The sequence below is a fragment of the Schistocerca piceifrons genome, chromosome 9 (genome assembly GCF_021461385.2).
Source record: "Schistocerca piceifrons isolate TAMUIC-IGC-003096 chromosome 9, iqSchPice1.1, whole genome shotgun sequence".
In the NCBI taxonomy this organism is placed as follows: domain Eukaryota; kingdom Metazoa; phylum Arthropoda; class Insecta; order Orthoptera; family Acrididae; genus Schistocerca; species Schistocerca piceifrons.
Genome location: NC_060146.1, coordinates 130025918 through 130044141, shown reverse-complemented (window position 1 = coordinate 130044141; position 18224 = coordinate 130025918). Strand labels below are relative to the sequence as shown.

Sequence of the window (18224 nt, the reverse complement as noted above, 5' to 3'; positions counted from 1 at the left end):
GCTGCTTCAACACGTGCGTTTTGTTTATGGTGCTGTTGTAAAAGTTGTGAACGCGTTAGAAGTTTTTTTTTTCGTAGAGAAAATGCAACAGACTGAATCCCAGATGAAAGAGCCGAGGTAAAAGAAGCACGACAAACCTGGTAAGATTTTTGGAAGAAAAGATTTGTAAACTATTTCATTCGGTTGTCAATCGTAAATATCATGCCTTGTCACATTTTTGTTGCAAGCGTAATGCAAATAACTTCACATGTGTAGTATATCCACCGACCTGTGTCATTCTTCGTGCATTTGCTTCCAGTACCAAGAAAACTAGAGCTCATTTCACATTTGGACACATACATCATACCAGATCTGAAATTTAGCGTGCTGTGTTTGTTTCTTGTACTATCGTATACAACTAACAGCTGCCAGGTATTCTTGCGATTGATATGACCAAATAAAAACCACTCCGATAACAGTCATAACCTCACGGTGCGCTTTATTAATTTCTGTTACCAGCCTTGATGTAACGAGGCAGTAATGAGTTCAGTGCCCTAGTGGCGTCTAAAGGCTTGCAGTTTGCCCTTAAGGCGACTTCTGTTAACTTTTCCATGCGATGGTTCCCAAGGGACTAACACACGAGATGAAATAACCATATTTTCCTAGTGAAGAGCCAAACTGAATTTCTATGAACGATAAATGTATAAATGGTTTATTTCTCCATAATAACTTTTACAGTCGTGGACATAGTTTGTTTATAAACATATGAAAATTAATAAGAGTTTAAAAATAAAGACAAATTTTACACAACAACATTAAAAATCTTTGAATGTGTATATGCATTTAGCAATTATAAGTTGCTTTAATTTTGTCTTAAATATGTTTCCGTTTAACAGTTTTCTATTATTTGGAAGTCAGTTACAAAAATGTCTTCTGGCAGAAAATGTACTACAATCTGTTGCTTGTTTATTGCTAAATTTTATGTGGTAATCCTCTCTTGTTCTTGTATTATAATTATGGATTTTACAATCGATGATACTATGCTCCATATTTTCTTTTATAAGCAGTATAGTCCTGGGAACATACAGTGAACACACTGAACTAGCAGATTATATGTAATGAACTATTCTCTACAGGACTGACATTTACTAGTATATATATTATCCTAATTGATCTTTTCTGGGCTTTGAAAGCCCTATCCAAGTAGACCATTGGTGCCCCACCCTAAATCTCGATACCATTTAGTAGGTAGGAATGTATGATTCCAAAATAGATTTGTCTCAAGACAGGTGGTGCTATTATGCTAGAAACACGTTTTACTGGGTAGGTGTACAGGAGATGTTTTTACACATATAGCTGATTTGCTCCTTCCTTGTAAGATGTTCATCTACTATAATACCCAGGATTTTATGTTTATCAATTGTTTCAACTGATAACTCTGGCTGAGTATCCACTTGTCTTGATTTAAAATTTAGCAGAAACTCCATCAGAATTGTCTTGTCCTTATTTAGTGCCAGTTTGTTTTTGGTGAGATATTCTATGATGAGCCTAATGTTCTCTGTATTATTTTGCACTGCCAACTGATTTGTAGAGCCCCAGCTTGTGAAGGAGGTATTGTTGGCATAATTTACAAGGTTTGAATTTTGTGTAATTGATATATCATTGATGTACTATACAATAAACAAAAAAGGACCAATGGTGCTTCTTTGGGGGACTCAACAGTTAACAATCTTATAAGATGATTTTACTGTTTGTGTATGTCCCCCATTTGTATGGTACAGCTTAACACACTGTCTCCTGTTAGCAAGGTAGATCTTAACAAATCTAATGCCACACCTCTGGCTCCATAAATTTCTAATTTATATAGAAGAATGCAATGATTGACAGAGTCAAAGGCCTTGGATAGGTCTAATTAGGTGCCAATAACTTTGTTTTCATCATCAAGTTCATCCAATACAGTTTGAAAAAAAATGTAGCTACAGCTGTTATCGTAGACCTGCCCTTCCTGAGAGCTTTTTAATGTACTTGCAGAAAAAATGATTCAAGTTGATCAAGGAGTAGCCTTTCCAACAACCTACTAAGTTCTGATGTTGATGAAATAGGCCCATTATTTTGTATATCTCTACTTAGTTGTGGCTCTATTAATTCATTACTGCAATCTCTCAGAAATTTGGCTCAAATGTCATCCCAGCCTCTCGATGTATTTGCTTTTAAGTTGCGAATGGTTTTCAGGATTGCCATTTCTCTAACATACCTCAGGAAGAATGAGTTATTTATCATTTGTGGTGGGTCAGTCACATTGTCCCTATGGGTATTACTAAATTGGTCTATGAATCTCTCACATGCTTCCTTCGGGTCACTCAGAAATTTTTCATTGCCTCTTCTTATTATGTTATTGCACACTGCAGTGTCGCTGCCCCAGATTTCCTTTTTATTATACTCCATGCTGTTTTGCTAACATTGCTGGATTGCCTCACTGCTCACCACTGTGGTCGAGCGGTTCTAGGTACTTCAGTCTGGAACCACACGGCTGCTATGGTCGCAGGTTTGAATCCTGCCTCGGGCATAGATGTGTGTGATGTCCTTAGGTTAGTTAGGTTTAAGTAGTTCTAAGTCTAGGGGACTGATGACATCAGGTATTAAGTCCCATAGTGCTTAGAGCCATTTGAACCATTTTTTGCCTCTGTTCTGCATACATTTGTGCTTTTAATGTCTTAAGACCTTGTAGGTTTCTGTACAGGGTTTGCATTTAAATTAGAAGTACTGCAGTTTGGTGTCTCTAAAAAGAATGTGTAGTCCTTCATATCTTCCTTTAATTTTAAAACACAGGGGCAAGTTTAAGATTCTTGAAACTGTCAGTTTTCCTTAGTTTTTTTCACCACCGGGCACACTTTATTAAGACAATGGCTTTATGTTGTATAAAATTTGTCCCACTTTTCGTTAATATCTTCTGTTTCATGTAGGCCTAACTGATGCCAGTTTATGTAGGCCAGGGTTTCCTTTAACGTATGATAGTCTAGCTTTCTTTTATACACTGAAGCACTAAAGAAACTGGTACAGACATGTGTATTCAAATACAGAGATATGTGAACAGGCAGACTGCGGCATTGTGGTTGGCAGGTTATCAAGATTTAAGTAAGTATGAAATTTGGTGTTATAGTCAGCGCATGAGCGATGGGACACAGCATCTCCGAGGTAGCGCCAAAGTGTGGATTTTTCCTGTTCATTTCACAAATATACCATGAATGTCAGGAATTCGGTAAAACATCAAATCTCCACCACCGCTGTGGCCGGAAAAATATTCTGCAAGAATGGGACAAATGACAACTGAAGAGAATCGTTCAGTGTGACAGAAGTTCAACTGTTTCACAAATTGCTGCACATTTCTGTGCTGGGCCATCTACAAGTGTCAGTGTATGAACCATTCAATGAAACACCATCGATATGGGCTTTAGGAGTCTAAGACCCACTCGTGTCTCTTTGATTACTGCACGACATAAAGCTTTATGGCTCGCCTAGCCCTTCAGCACCAACATTGGACTGTTGACAACTGGAAACATGCTGCCTTGTCAGACAAAGTTCGTTCCAGTTTGTATCGAGCAGATAAACGTGTATGGGTCTGGAGACAACCATGGACCCTGCATGTCAGCAGGGGACTGTTCAAGGTGGTGGAGGCTCTGAAATGGTGTGGGGTGTGTACTGTTGGAATGTTATGGGACCCCTGATACATCTAGATATGACTCTGTCAGGTGACACTTATGTAAGCATCCTGTCTGATCACCTGCATCCATTCACATCCATTGTGCATTCCAACAGACTTGGGCAATTCCAGCAGGACAATGTGACAACCCACACATCCAGAATTGCTATAGACTGGCTCCAGGAACACTCTTCTGGATTTAAACACTTCTGCTGGCCACCAAACTCCCCAGACATGAGCAGTATTGAACATATCTAAGATGTCTTGCAACATGCTGTTCAGAAGAGATCTCCACCCCCTCATACTCTTAGGAATTTATGGACGGCCCTGTAGGATTCATGGTGTCACTTCCCTCCAGCACTACTTCAGACGTTAGTCAAGTGCATGCCGCATCATGTTACGGCACTTCTGTGTGCTCACAGGGGCCCTACACGATATTAGGCAGGTGTACCATTTTTGTTAGCTCTTCAGTATAGGTAAATAGGTCCTATGAGATACTGTTTCTTTGTCTGTATGAAGCACTAGGACTAATGCATTGTGATCTGAAATGTGGCTCTCAACAATTCTAACTACAGTGTCTTCCTTGCTTAAGTTTGTAATAACATGGTCAATACATGTTTGAGAGTCACCTGTTATTCTTTTTGGTGTCGAATTCACATGTGTATAGTTATAGGACTGTAACATATCAGTGTTTCTAAGATAATTTATACTATTAGTTGAGGAGTCAATGTTCACACAACCTACTGGTATAGTCTGTTTTTTATGAGAAGAATTTATCAACAAGTTCGTCTAAATGACAAAAGAATTCTTCTATATTACATATTACTGTTAGGGGATCTGTAGAGGCTAGCTATTATTAAACTGCTATTTCTGAGCTTTATTCTTATTGCAGCTATTTCAAAAACCATCTCACATCCAAATTTATCTTCCTAGTCTATTTTTTTGCGCTAGACATTATATAAATACCAATGCCACCACATTTATATTGTTTCCTACAATACATACTGACAGTTTTATAATTACTTGAATTAATGCTACACATTTCTTTAGTTTTGCACCCTAGTTATTTCACAAAATAATTATGAGAGCTACTACCACTTAGAAATTTGCCATTTTTTCAATTTTATTGGTAATATGTTGGACATTTTGTGATATTATTTTGAATTTACTCTCATTTATGATGATGTCAAGTACTTTGGCTTCACGTATGCATAGTGAAGAAGTTTCTGTAGAACTACTTTCACTTTTGAATGAACTGTTTTTGTATATAAGACTTTTCAGTTCGATCCTTTCTTTCATTATTTGAATTAATTTTTCACACAAATAATGTTTACAGCATAATCAAGTGCAATCCGTGGTTTGTCGCACTGGACTCGCATTCGAGAGGATGATGGTTCAATCCCTCATCCGGCCATCTGATTTAGGTTTTCCGTGATTTCCCTAAATTGCTTCAGGATGGTTCCCTTGAAAGGGCACGGCCGACTTCCTTTCTTAATCTGAAGAGAGCAATGACCTCGCTGTTTGGTCTCCTCCACCAAATCAACCCAATCCCCAACCCCGTGGTTTGTGTTCTGACCTCCATCCATCTTTCCTATGTCTAGAATTGAACAGTTTCCATAGCTTGAACATAGTGCCTTAATTCCAATATGTGTTCTTCTAATTTCCTTGTTTATGCATGAGTTATAGGTCAGATTGTGCCGATGCGGGACAGTAGGGACAATCATGTTTTTCTGCTTATTTTCTTCAAGAATATTCCTCAGAGCTTCAATGCAGATATCACCTTCATTACTTCCCACATCATTCACACCACTTATGCAAACTATGTACCCGTGGTCTAGGGGTAGGGGTAGTGTCTTTGATTCATAATCAAAATGTCTTCGGTCCCGGGTTCTATCCCCGCCACTGCCTAAATTTTGATAAATAATCAGCATTGGTGGCCGAAGACTTCCGGCATAAGAAGTCAGCCTCATTCTGCCAACGGCCTTGTCAAAGAGGGCGGAGGAGCGTATAGAGGTTCAGGGCACTCTCTTGTCCTAGGGGTGGGAAATTGCCCCTAAAGGCAGAAGAATCAGCAATGATCAACAACATGAGGATGCAGAAGGCAATGGAAACCACTGCATTAAAGACACGTAACGTGTACCCGCAGGACATGTGGCCTGTAACTGAAGAAGTGTCATGATGATCTCTCCATTGGCAAAAGATTCCGGAATAGTCCCCATTCGGATCTCCGGGAGGGGACTGCCAAGGGGGGAGGTTAGCATGAGAAAAAGATTGAATAATCAACGAAAGGATAACGTTCTACGAGTCGGGGCGTGGAATGTCAGAAGCTTGAACGAGGTAGGGAAACTAGAAAATCTGAAAAGGGAAATGCAAAGGCTCAATCTAGATATAGTAGGGGTTAGTGAAGTGAAGTGGAAGGAAGACAAGGATTTCTGGTCAGATGAGTATCGGGTAATATCAACAGCAGCAGAAAATGGTATAACAGGTGTAGGATTCGTTATGAATGGGAAGGTAGGGCAGAAGGTGTGTTACTGTGAACAGTTCAGTGACCGGGTGGTTCTAATCAGAATCGACAGCAGACCAACACCGACAACGATAGTTCAGGTATACATGCCGACGTCGCAAGCTGAAGATGAACAGATAGAGAAAGTGTATGAGGATATTGAAAGGGTAATGCAGTATGTGAAGGGGGGACAAAAATCTAATAGTCATGGGCGACTGGAATGCAGTTGTAGGGGAAGGAGTAGAAGAAAAGGTTACAGGAGAATATGGGCTTGGGTCAAGGAATGAAAGAGGAGAAAGACTAATTGAGTTCTGTAACAAGTTTCAGCTAGTAATAGCGAATACCCTGTTCAAGAATCACAAGAGGAGGAGGTATACTTGGAAAAGGCCGGGAGATACGGGAAGATTTCAATTAGATTACATCATGGTCAGACAGAGATTCCGAAATCAGATACTGGATTGTAAGGCGTACCCAGGAGCAGATATAGACTCAGATCACAATATAGTAGTGATGAAGAATAGGCTGAAGTTCAAGACATTAGTCAGGAAGAATCAATACGCAAAGAAGTGGGATACGGAAGTACTAAGGAATGACGAGATACGTTTGAAGTTCTCTAACGCTATAGATACAGCAATAAGGAATAGCGCAGTAGGCAGTACAGTTGAAGAGGAATGGACATCTCTAAAAAGGGCCATCACAGAAGTTGGGAAGGAAAACTTAGGTACAAATTGGTAGCTGCGAAGAAACCATGGGTAACAGAAGAAATACTTCAGTTGATTGATGAAAGGAGGAAGTACAAACATGTTCCGGGAAAATCAGCAATACAGAAATACAAGTCGCTGAGGAATGAAATAAATAGGAAGTGCAGGGAAGCTAAGACGGAATGGCTGCAGGAAAAATGTGAAGACATCGAAAAAGATATGATTGTCGGAAGGACAGACTCAGCATACAGGAAAGTCAAAACAACCTTTGGTGACATAAAAAGCAACGGTGGTAACATTAAGAGTGCAACGGGAATTCCACTGTTAAATGCAGAGGAGAGAGCAGATAGGTGGAAAGAATACATTGAAAGCCTCTATGAGGGTGAAGATTTGTCTGGTGTGATAGAAGAAGAAACAGGAGTCGATTTAGAAGAGATAGTGGATCCAGTATTAGAATCGGAATTTAAAAGAGCTTTGGAGGACTTACGGTCAAATAAGGCAGAAGGGATAGATAACATTCCATCGGAATTTCTAAAATCATTGGGGGAAGTGGCAACAAAACGACTATTCACGTTGGTGTGTAGAATATATGAGTCTGGTGATATACCACCTGACTTTCGGAAAAGCATTATCCGCACAATTCCGAAGACGGCAAGAGCTGACAAGTGCGAGAATTATCGCACAATCAGCTTAACAGCTCATGCATCGAAGCTGCTTAATATACAGAAGAATGGAAAAGAAAATTGAGAATGCGCTAGGTGACGATCAGTTTGGCTTTAGGAAAAGTAAAGGGATGAGAGAGGCAATTCTGACGTTACGGCTAATAATGGAAGCAAGGCTAAAGAAAAATCAAGACACTTTCATAGGATTTGTCGACATGGAAAAAGCATTCAACAATATAAAATTGTGCTAGCTGTTCGAGATTCTGAAAAAAGTAGGGGTAAGCTATAGGGAGAGATGGGTCATATACAATATGTACAACAACCAAGAGGGAATAATAAGAGTGGACGATCAAGAACGAAGTGCTCGTATTAAGAAGGGTGTAAGACAAGGCTGTAGCCTGTCGCCCCTACTCTTCAATCTGTACATCGAGGAAGCAGTGATGGAAATAAAAGGAAGGTTCAGGAGTGGAATTAAAATACAAGGTGAAAGGATATCAATGATACAATTCGCTGATGACATTGCTATCCTGAGTGAAAGTGAAGAAGAATTAAATGATCTGCTGAACGGAATGAACAGTCTAATGAGTACACAGTATGGTTTGAGAGTAAATCGGAGAAAGACGAAGGTAATGAGAAGTAGAATGAGAACAGCGAGAAACTTAACATCAGGATTGATAAGTCAATGAAGTTAAGGAATTCTGCTACCTAGGCAGTAAAATAACCAATGATGGACGGAGCAAGGAGGACATCAAAAGCAGACTCGCTATGGCAAAAAAGGCATTTCTGGCCAAGAGAAGTCTACTAATATCAAATACTGGCCTTAATTTGAGGAAGGAATTTCTGAGGATGTACGTCTGGAGTACAGCATTGTATGGTAGTGAAACATGGACTGTGGGAAAACCGGAACAGAAGAGAATCGAAGCATTTGAGATGTGGTGCTATAGACGAATGTTGAAAATTAGGTGGACTGATAAGGTAAGGAATGAGGAGGTTCTACGCAGAATCGGAGAGGAAAGAAATATGTGGAAAACACTGATAAGGAGAAGGGTCTGGATGATAGGACATCTGCTAAGACATGAGGGAATGACTTCCATGGTACTAGAGGGAGCTGTAGAGGGCAAAAACTGTAGAGGAAGACAGAGATTGGAATACATCAAGCAAATAAATGAGGACGTAAGTTGCAAGTGCTACTCTGAGATGAAGAGGTTGGCACAGGAAAGGAATTCGTGGCGGGCCGCATCAAACCAGTCTGTAGACTGATGACAAAAACAACACGCAAACTATACAATCACTGCTATGCAGCATTTTACCCTTAAAGTCGGTATCTTGTATGATGCTTTTTGTTTTCGTTCCAGGTTTCACAGCTCTGCTCACTTGTAGATGTTTGTTTGGGTTATTTAGGATTTCAGCTAGATTTCTTATACATCTACATCCATGCTTTGCAAGCCACCTGACGTGGTGTGGTGGGGGGTACCTTGAGTACCTCTATCAGTTCTCCCTTCTGTTCCAGTCTCGTATTGTTCGTGGAAAGAAAGATTGTCGGTATGCCTCTGGGTGGGCTCTAATCTCTGATTTTTTCCTCATGGTCTCTTCGCGAGATATATGTACGGGACAGCAATATACTGCTTGACTCCTCGGTGAAGGCGTGTTCTCGAAACTTCAACAAAAGCCCGTACCGAGCTACTGAGCGTCTCTCTTGCAGAGTCTTTCACTGTAGTTTATATATCATCTCCGCTATGCTTTCACGATTACTAAATGATCCTGTAACAAAGTGCTCTGCTCTCCTTTGGATCTTCTCTATCTCTTCTATCAACCCTATCTGGTGCAGATCCCACACCGGTGAGCAGTATTCAAGCAGTGGGTGAACAAGTGTACTGTAACCTACTTCCTTTGTTTTCGGATTGCATTTCCTTAGGATTCTTCCAATGAATCTCAGTCTGGCATCTGCTTTACCGATGATTAATTTTATATGGCCATTCCATTTTAAATCACTCCTAATGCCTACTCCCAGATAATTTATGGAATTAACTGCTTCCAGTTGCTGACTTGCTATATTGTAGCTAAATGATATGGGATCTTTCTTTCTGTGTATTCACAGTCCATTAAACTTGTCTACATTGAGATTCTGTTGCCATTCCCTGCACCATGCGTCAATTCATTGCAGATCCTCCAGCATTTCAGTACAATTTTCCATTGTTACAACCTCTCGATTTATTACAGCATCATCTGCAAAAAGCCTCAGTGAACTTCTGATGTTATCCACAAGGTCATTTATATATACTGTAAATAGCAACGGTCCTACGACACTCCCCTGCGGCTCACCTGAAATCACTCTTACTTCGGAAGACTTCTCTCCATTGAGGATGACATGCTGCGTTCTGTTATCTAGGAACTCTTCAGTCCAATCACACAATTGGTCTGATAGCCCTTATGCTCTTACTTTGTTCATTAAACGTCTGTGGGGAACAGTATCAAACGCCTTGCGGAAGTCAAGAAACATGACATCTACCTGGGAACCCATGTCTATGGCCCTCTGAGTCTCATGGATGAATAGCCCGAGGTGGGTTTCACATGATAGTCTTTTTCGAAAACCATGCTGATTCCTGCAGAAAAATCATTATACCCAAACATAATACGTGTTCCAAAATTCTACAACTGATCGATGTTAGAGATAAGGTCTATAGTTCCACACATCTGTTCGATGTCCCTTCTTGAAAACGGGGATGACTTGTGCCCTTTTCCAATCTTTTGAAACGCTATGCTCTTCTAGAGACCTACGGTACACCGCTGCAAGAAGGGGGGCAAGTTCTTTCACGTACTCTGTGTAAAATCAAACTGGTATCCCATCAGGTCCAGCGACCTTTCCTCCTTTAAGCGATTTTGTTTTTCTATCCCTCTCTCAGCTATTTCGATATCTACCATTTTGTCATCTGTGCGACAATCTAGAGAAGGAACTACAGTGCAGTCTTCCTCTGTGAAGCAGCTTTGGAAAAAGACATTTAGTATTTCGGCCTTTAGTCCATCATCCTCTGTTTCAGTCTAGGGGTCAAATAAGACCTAAAATCGACTATGACAACACGGAATGAGTTTCGAAAAAAATAAAAAAAAAGAAGGAAAAAAAATCAGTTTAGCTGCATCAGGACTTGCTTAGGAGCTATTTGTTCCATGCCAACAAATGCTATTTTAGCGGAAGTCGCAGAAATGCCAATGCTTTCAAGAAACAGCAGCATATTCATCTTTTTTTTTTTTTTTTTTTTTGGTCTTTTTTACTCCAAAAAAGCATTTTTCTGCAGGTTCACTTCTTTTCCCTACTTTATCAGGGCATGTCATTTACGTGAAAAGAACTTGAGGGGTCAGTAAATTTTTGATAGTTTACTTATGTGAAATTGAAATAATACAAAACTGTTTAAGTTTACACCTGAGACTGGATTTTGTGTGTACAAAAATTTTGCATGTGCTTCAGTACAACAACAACAACAACAACAACAACAACAACAACATGAAGCTCCCAGATCTATTGTGATGATAACGAAGACACTTCATAGGACGCTTCTCCATGCTAGGTCGCTTTATAAACTACATTTTCACCTCACACCATATTTTACGTATACAAGTAGGTAACTTTGAATCTCTGTAGCTCAGTATTAGATGAAGATATCAAGAAAATTTTCACAATTGTTTGACATTGGGACCGTAGAAAAACAGGGTTAGTCAAAATTGTGTTAACACTCAAATGGCGGAAACAGTTTATTAACTTTACATACTTCCATAGAGAAAATACATCGAATGTGGTAAATGATGTGCTGAAAGTGCTAAACACCTGTGAACTCAACCTGTTCGCCATCACATTCAGCACATAAAAACCAATGATTAACAGCAGCATTTAAAGCCTGTACACACATTTCACTTGGAATGGATGATATCACATCCCATGTATGGTCCTTTAGGTCATTGGTGTCATGAACTTCCGTACTGTACGCACGCTCCATAACCAGAAATCACACGGTATTAAATCAGAGATTGTGGAGGCCAACACAGTAGTCCATTACAACCAATCCGTTGATCTAGGAATGTCGCATGAGATAGTCTCTAACAGTACTCCGCTTTGCCCTTCCAGAGGACACCGCCTAATAGTAGGCACCTTCAGTGCCAGGTGGGAGAGTTTGCATGCTTCGTTGATGTCGAGAGTTGTGCCAGCAATAGTGTAGCTGTGGCAGGGTCACCCAAGCCGGATTGGTCTTGGCTGAGGAGCCAGACGAAGTGTGTCCCACAACATAGGGCAGGGAGGGCTCAAGAGGCATAGTGAAGCCAGCTTCCCAAGAGGAGTAAACCTATGTAAACCTATTATAAATCCTGGTCCTCCTGACTGGGGGTTGGGCATGGACTATTAACCTCATACTGGAGAGAGAGAGAGAGAGAGAGAGAGAGAGAGAGAGAGAGAGAGAGAGAGAGAGAGTGAGAGTGTGTGTGTGTGTATTACGGAAATTCAACAGAAGCCTCAGAAACTGGATGGAAAACATGTATCATGACCCTGGCAAAGGAAAGGGATAAAGGATCTGGCAGTAGCACATCTTGGAATGTGAGGACAATGCTTCAGCCTGGAAAAATGGAAGAAATAGCCAATGCAATTTTAAAATTTAAGTATGATGTCTTAGGTCTACAGGAAATAAGATTGCAAGGAAATGAGCTGGTAGATAAACCTGTGTACTCATTGGTATATAGTGGACCAGAAGAAAGAACAGGCCAATTCGGAAAATAGGGTTTATAATAACAAGAGGATTAGAATTTGAACCTGTAAATAAAAGGATGTGCAGACTCAAGCTGAGAGGTAAATTTAGGAATGTACCAACAGTAAATGCTTATGCAACAACAGAGGAAGAAGAGAATAGAATAAAAGAACAGTTCTATGAAAACTTGGAAAAAGTATGCTATGCAATACCTAAGTATGACGTAATGCTAGTAATAGGAAATTTTAATGCAAAAATAGGGAGGCATGAACATCAGTATGGAGTTTCTGGAAAATATTCACTACACGAAGAAAGCGATGAGAATGGAGAATAATGTGATTATTAAAAGTACCTACTTCCCATATAAAAGGATCAATCTGAGTACTTGGAAGTATGCAGTCAAATGGAGTAGTCAATCAGATTGACCATGTTAGAAATTGCACGCCGCTCCATCTCAGTTACAGATGTATGGGGCAGCAGAGGACCAAACTGTGACTTAGACCACTTTGTGATAAAATTAGTCTTGCGAGAGAAATTGCCATTAACAAATGAAAGAGGAAAAGAACAGGGCAAGAATAAAGGTGCTACAGAGAGAAACTAGAAATAATGTGGAACAGTGTAAAGAATTAAGGAGAAGAGGTAACAGACTGTGCAAGAGAAAGAAAAGAAAGTGGACTGAGAAAAAATTTGAACTACAAGAGTTAAAGGAACAGAGTGAAATAAGAAAGTTCTGTAATGCTGTTAGCAAAATAAAGAGCAGATCCCAGCCGGAAATAATGGCATGCTCCAGAAAAGATAGGAAAATGATAAGGGAGGAAGAATAGATACTGGGAAGATGTGCAGAGTATTTCAAAGGTACACTAAATACCAACCTAGAAGACGAAGAGACAGCTCCACAGGAGGAAAGAATGGAACTGGAAGTAGACAATGATGCCAGTGAGGCAAGAAAGCCAACACTACAAGACGTCTCCCAGGCTGTCCACAAGACAAAAAACAATTGAGCCCCTGGGGAAAAGAGCATAATCCCTGAATTAATAAAAACTAGTGGAGAGGCTGTAATAAATGAACTGCACACATCAATATCGGATAGATGGAAGATGGAAACTAGGCCAGATAATTGTAAAACTGGAATAATAATCCCCACTTATAAAAAAGAGGATAGAACAGCATGCAAAAACTATGGAGGTATTACACTCCTAAGCATAACTTAAAAGATCTTCACAAGTATATCAAACGAAAGGAAGTGCACAGAAGACATACTAGGGGATTATCAGTGTGACTTTCGACCAGACAGAGGAACAACTGATCAAATACTTGTGATAAGACAAATGATGAAAAAGTTCTATGAATATGATATACATCTGCATTTCCTATTCATTGACTTCAAACAAACGTTTGACAGCATAAACTATATAGAGTATTGAAAGAAGTTGGCATATATGCTAAACCAAGAAAATAATCAGAATGACAATGACCGATACAAGAGCAAAAGTAAAGGTCTGTAGCAGAACAAGTGAAAGGTTTGACTTTAATAAAGGCTTGAACTGAGGTGATAATCTCTCCACTGCCATATTCAGTATAGCCCTGAATAGTATAGTAAATAAAATCAACAAAAGAAGCACCATATTTATGAAAACTGTCCAGATATGTGCATTCGCTGACGACATTGCCGTAGTAGGAATAAATATCCGTGCACTCCAAGAAACAAATTGGACAGTGGAAACAGAAGCATTAAAATTGGCCTCATAGTAAATGAAAACAAAACAAAACAAAATATATGGTAATGTCACAATATGAGGCCAGAAGAAGACCTAAACATCAGTGGGAAATTCTTCAAGGGAGTGTCCTCTCTTGGCTTCTTGGGAGCTCTATGAACAAATGATAACAGCATTGTAAAGGCTATAAGAGAAAGAATACAAGCAGGAAACAGGGCTTACTTTGCAAATGTGCAGCTTTTCAGAAATAGTCTTGTTACAAGACAAACAAAACTACTGAAGTATAACTCGCTAGTGTGCATGGTTATCATGTATGGTCAGAGGTATGGACAATGACAGAACGTGATACAAATGCACTAAGAACATTCAAGCAGAAAAGGGAGGAAGAATGCTGGAGAATACACTACAGTGCCAAATTACAAGTATTAATATGAGGTAGGCACATTGTAAAATTTGTGAAATCACAGTGAATACAATAGCTAGGACATGTGGAGAGAATGGTAGAGGATAGAATTCCAAACAAAATGATGAAGGGTGCAATCCATTCAGCTAGGTAAAGAGGGAGACCTAGAAGAAGATGAATTGACAATATAATAGTGGATCTCACCATTACGGGAGTCCGAGGGTGGAAAAGAGTGACAGACAACTGAGAAATGCCGAGGAAAATCGTTGAAGGAGCCAAGGCTCACCAATGGCTGCAGTGCTACTGAAGAAGAAGAAGAAGAAGAAGAAGAAGGAAGAAGAAAAGTACACCCTTTTTCCCTCGGTGGAATGATGAGTGCCGTGCAGTCCTTCAGGTCAGTCACACAGCTCTGCAATGGTTTAAGAGCCGACTTAACAGCGGAAAACCTCACAGCGTTTCAATTAGCGAGGGAAAAGGCTACACGAGGCATCATCAAGGACAGCAAGAAAAGGTCATGGTAAATGTTCCTGGACTCTGTCAACCATGCCGCATGTTGTACTGCAGCATAGGAAGCCATCAGAAGGATTTACAGCAAAGGTGGTCGGTTACCTATAGCAGCGTTGTTGGCTCAACTCCTGGAGACATAGCACAGACAATGCAGAGCAGTTTTGAGCTAACTGCTGCCACTGCCAGCCAGGATCCAGCATTCCATCGTTACTGTGCCAACATGGAAAGGGGTGAGTTGGACTTCAGATATCTAACAATTCAGAATGCCATAACTGCCCATTCTCCATGTGGGAGCTGGATTCGGAACTGTCTGCAGCTCGTGATACTGCACTCGGGCATGACCAAATCCAAAACCGCATGCTTCGAAATTTGTCAGCATCAAAGGAAATTTTCCTGGAATGTTTTAATCTTATATGACAGTTTGGCAACTTTCCTAACTCAGTTCTGATACCTCTCCTCAAAACAGGAAACGACTGCACACATCCAAGTGTGTTGCCTTAACGAGCCGTATAGGAAAGACCTTGGAGTGAATGGTTAACTGTCATGTGGGTTAGATATTAGAGACCAGGCAGCTCCTAATTTGCTCTCAGTATGGATTCAGGAGATTTTGCTCCACTGTTGACAACCTGGCTTTGCTAGACACAACTATTCAGCAGGTTTTTTTTATGCAAACAGCATTGTTTAGGTGTATTTTGTGATGTCAATAAGGCATGCAATACTACTTGGAGACGCCTTGTTCTAGGGCAGTCCACCAATGGCACTTCCGTGTCCATCTCTCCATGTTTATTCGGTCCTTTTTATCAAAGCGCTTTTTTCGGTTCCGAGTTGGTGACATACTGTCGAATAGTTTTGAGTAGGAGAACAGTGTTAGTGAGAGCAGAGTTTTTGAGAGCAGAGTTTTAAATGTTACCCTCGTTGCCATTGCCGTAAAGAGTATCACATCTACTGTAAGGAGTCCTGTATGTGCTCCTTATTTGTGGACAATTTTGCAGTTTTCTGTTCTTCCTCCAGTATTGCAACAGTAACTAGTCAGTTCCAACTTACTTTGCAGAGGCTGGAGGAGTTGGCTGTGCAAGGACTGCTCTTACGTTTTCTGCAGAAAAGTGTGTTTGTGTTCATTTTAACATTCTCATTGTATTTTTAGTTTACCTGACTTGAATATGTGGAGCACTGTCCTCCCTTTTAAAGACTCTGCTCAGTTTTTGGGCCTCATATTTGATACCGAGCTATCGTGGTTGCCACACCTGAAGGCCTGACAGCACGGTCCCAGAAGGCATTAAACATTTTGAAGTGTCTTGGGAAGTGAGCAGTGGGGCTCATCTGCTCCAGTTTTATAGGGCTTTTGTTTGATTGCACCTGGACTACGAGTGCGCGGTGTACGGATCACCGAGGCATTCATACCTGAAAATTATGAGGTGCTTACAGGACCAGCCCCAAACTCAGTGTTTGTGCCAAGGCTGGTGAATCGCCACTTACCGCACGGCGGCAGCTCCTCACGTGGTGCGCTAGCCGTGTCTGCTCCTCACTATTCCCAGTTCCCCAGCACACCAGTTGCTCGCCCAGCTACGGAATGCCTTTTTATGAATCATCCACAGGCAACGAGATCGTTTGGGATCCGTGCAAAATATGTGCTGGAGTCCCTTGGTGTGGGGCATGTACAGGTTCAAAGCCATGGTTTTAACCAACTGCCATCCTGGTTACTTCAGAAGCCCAGAGTAATTTTGGATTTAGTGCAGTACAAGAGAGATTGCCCTCTTGCTTTTGTTTTTACTGTTATATTTTCTGGCATTTTAAATGAACACCACAACTATGTAGCTGTCTTCCTGGATGGGTCAAAACAGGGGTACTCCATTCGTTGCTCTGTTGTTCCCCCATACTGTTTCCTCAGGACCTGCTTGCCTCCTGAGTTCACTGTATTTGATTCCAAACTATCTGCAATCTCGAGGACTCTGGAGCAGGTGAGATGTGCCACACATGATAAATTTTTCGTTGTTCTGACTCCCTCAGTGCCCTTCAGTCTCCTGTACAATGCTTGTACCAAGTTGATAAAGTAGTTTAGGTTACCCAGGGTGCCTTCCTCTGGCTACAATGGCTGGGGAAGGAGGTGTCCTTGTGCTGGGTGCCAGAACGCACGGGTATTGCGGGGAACGAAAGGGCGGATGTAGCAGCCGAGGAGGCATGTAGCGACCCTGACTATTTCAGTATGCCTTCCCTCTGCATGCAATCACCTCAGTCCTGAGGTACAGAGTCATGTGTCAATGGAATGACAAGTGGCTGGAAGTGGCAGACAGTAAGCTCCGTCTTGTATAGCCCACAACGCAGCTGTGGCGTGCTTCCACCCACCTGTGTCACGGGACAGGTCCTCCTTAATCGTTTCCGCGTAGGCCACTGCGCTACGATGCCTAGTTTCTTGCTCCCTCCAATGTGTAGCACAGGTACTACGCATCACATTTTATTTGACTGTGTTTTGTTTTCCGACCAGCAGACCGCAGTGCATTTTGACAGATCTGCCCTTTAATGTTCCAACGAATGTAGTTTGAGTTTTAAAGTTTTGTAAATTGTCCAGTATTTTTCCTGACATTTTAGGGAGAGGGCTTTAATGTGTTAATAGGGTTAATGGCTCACCCATGTTTTTGTAATTGGTCAGCCAGTTACATTTCCATGTTCCTTTCTTTTAGCTCCTTTGACATTTCACTTGTGTTTTAATCCCATATGTAGCTACTTTTACTCTTTTTCTGTTGTTTTAGTGCATGTGAGATAGTGACTGTGTGGTCAATTGGAGTGCATGAGATTTTTATCCAGATTCGTTTGTTTTGATGAGTGTAAGAGGACTGATAACCTCTCTGTTAGTGCCTATAAGTTCCACCCCTCCCCCACCCTCCCACCGCCCCCATACATTCTCTCTCTCTCTCTCTCTCTCTCTCTCTCTCTCTCTCTCTCTCTCTCTCTCCCCCCCCCCCCCTCTCTCTATCTCTCTCTCTCTCTCTCTCTCTCTCTCTCTCTCTCTCTCTAACAGTACAGGCCCATGCAGTGGAGTGTCATCTTGTTGGAAATACCCTGCATGGCGGATTTCTAGTGGTGTTCATCGATGGTGTACTGCTGCAACATTTTAAGTAGATGTCAGAAATTACTTTTCGTGTATCAAAAAAGTGGAGTCAAATTACTCCAGCAATGGTCACAGCGCACCAAACATTCAATTTAGGAGAGTCACGTTCATGCTTCCTAGTGACTCGTGGCCCAGAAAATCGTGTTATATCGGTTCACAAAACTACTTGTGTGAAAAGTGGCTGCATTGCTGAATGTCATTACATTCAGAATATCTTGCTA

At 41.0% G+C, this 18224-nt stretch overlaps 1 protein-coding gene across 1 annotated transcript in view; it reads left to right on the top strand.

Annotated features, from left to right (window-relative positions):
- The first annotated feature begins 9 nt into the window (after positions 1-9).
- The window catches only part of LOC124716933 (WD repeat-containing protein 36), a 110737-nt gene continuing 92522 nt past the window's right edge, over positions 10-18224 (top strand). Inside the window, exon 1 of the mRNA XM_047243511.1 lies at positions 10-140. The gene's annotated coding sequence lies outside the window, so the exon portion shown is untranslated. The remainder of the gene's footprint in view (positions 141-18224) is intronic.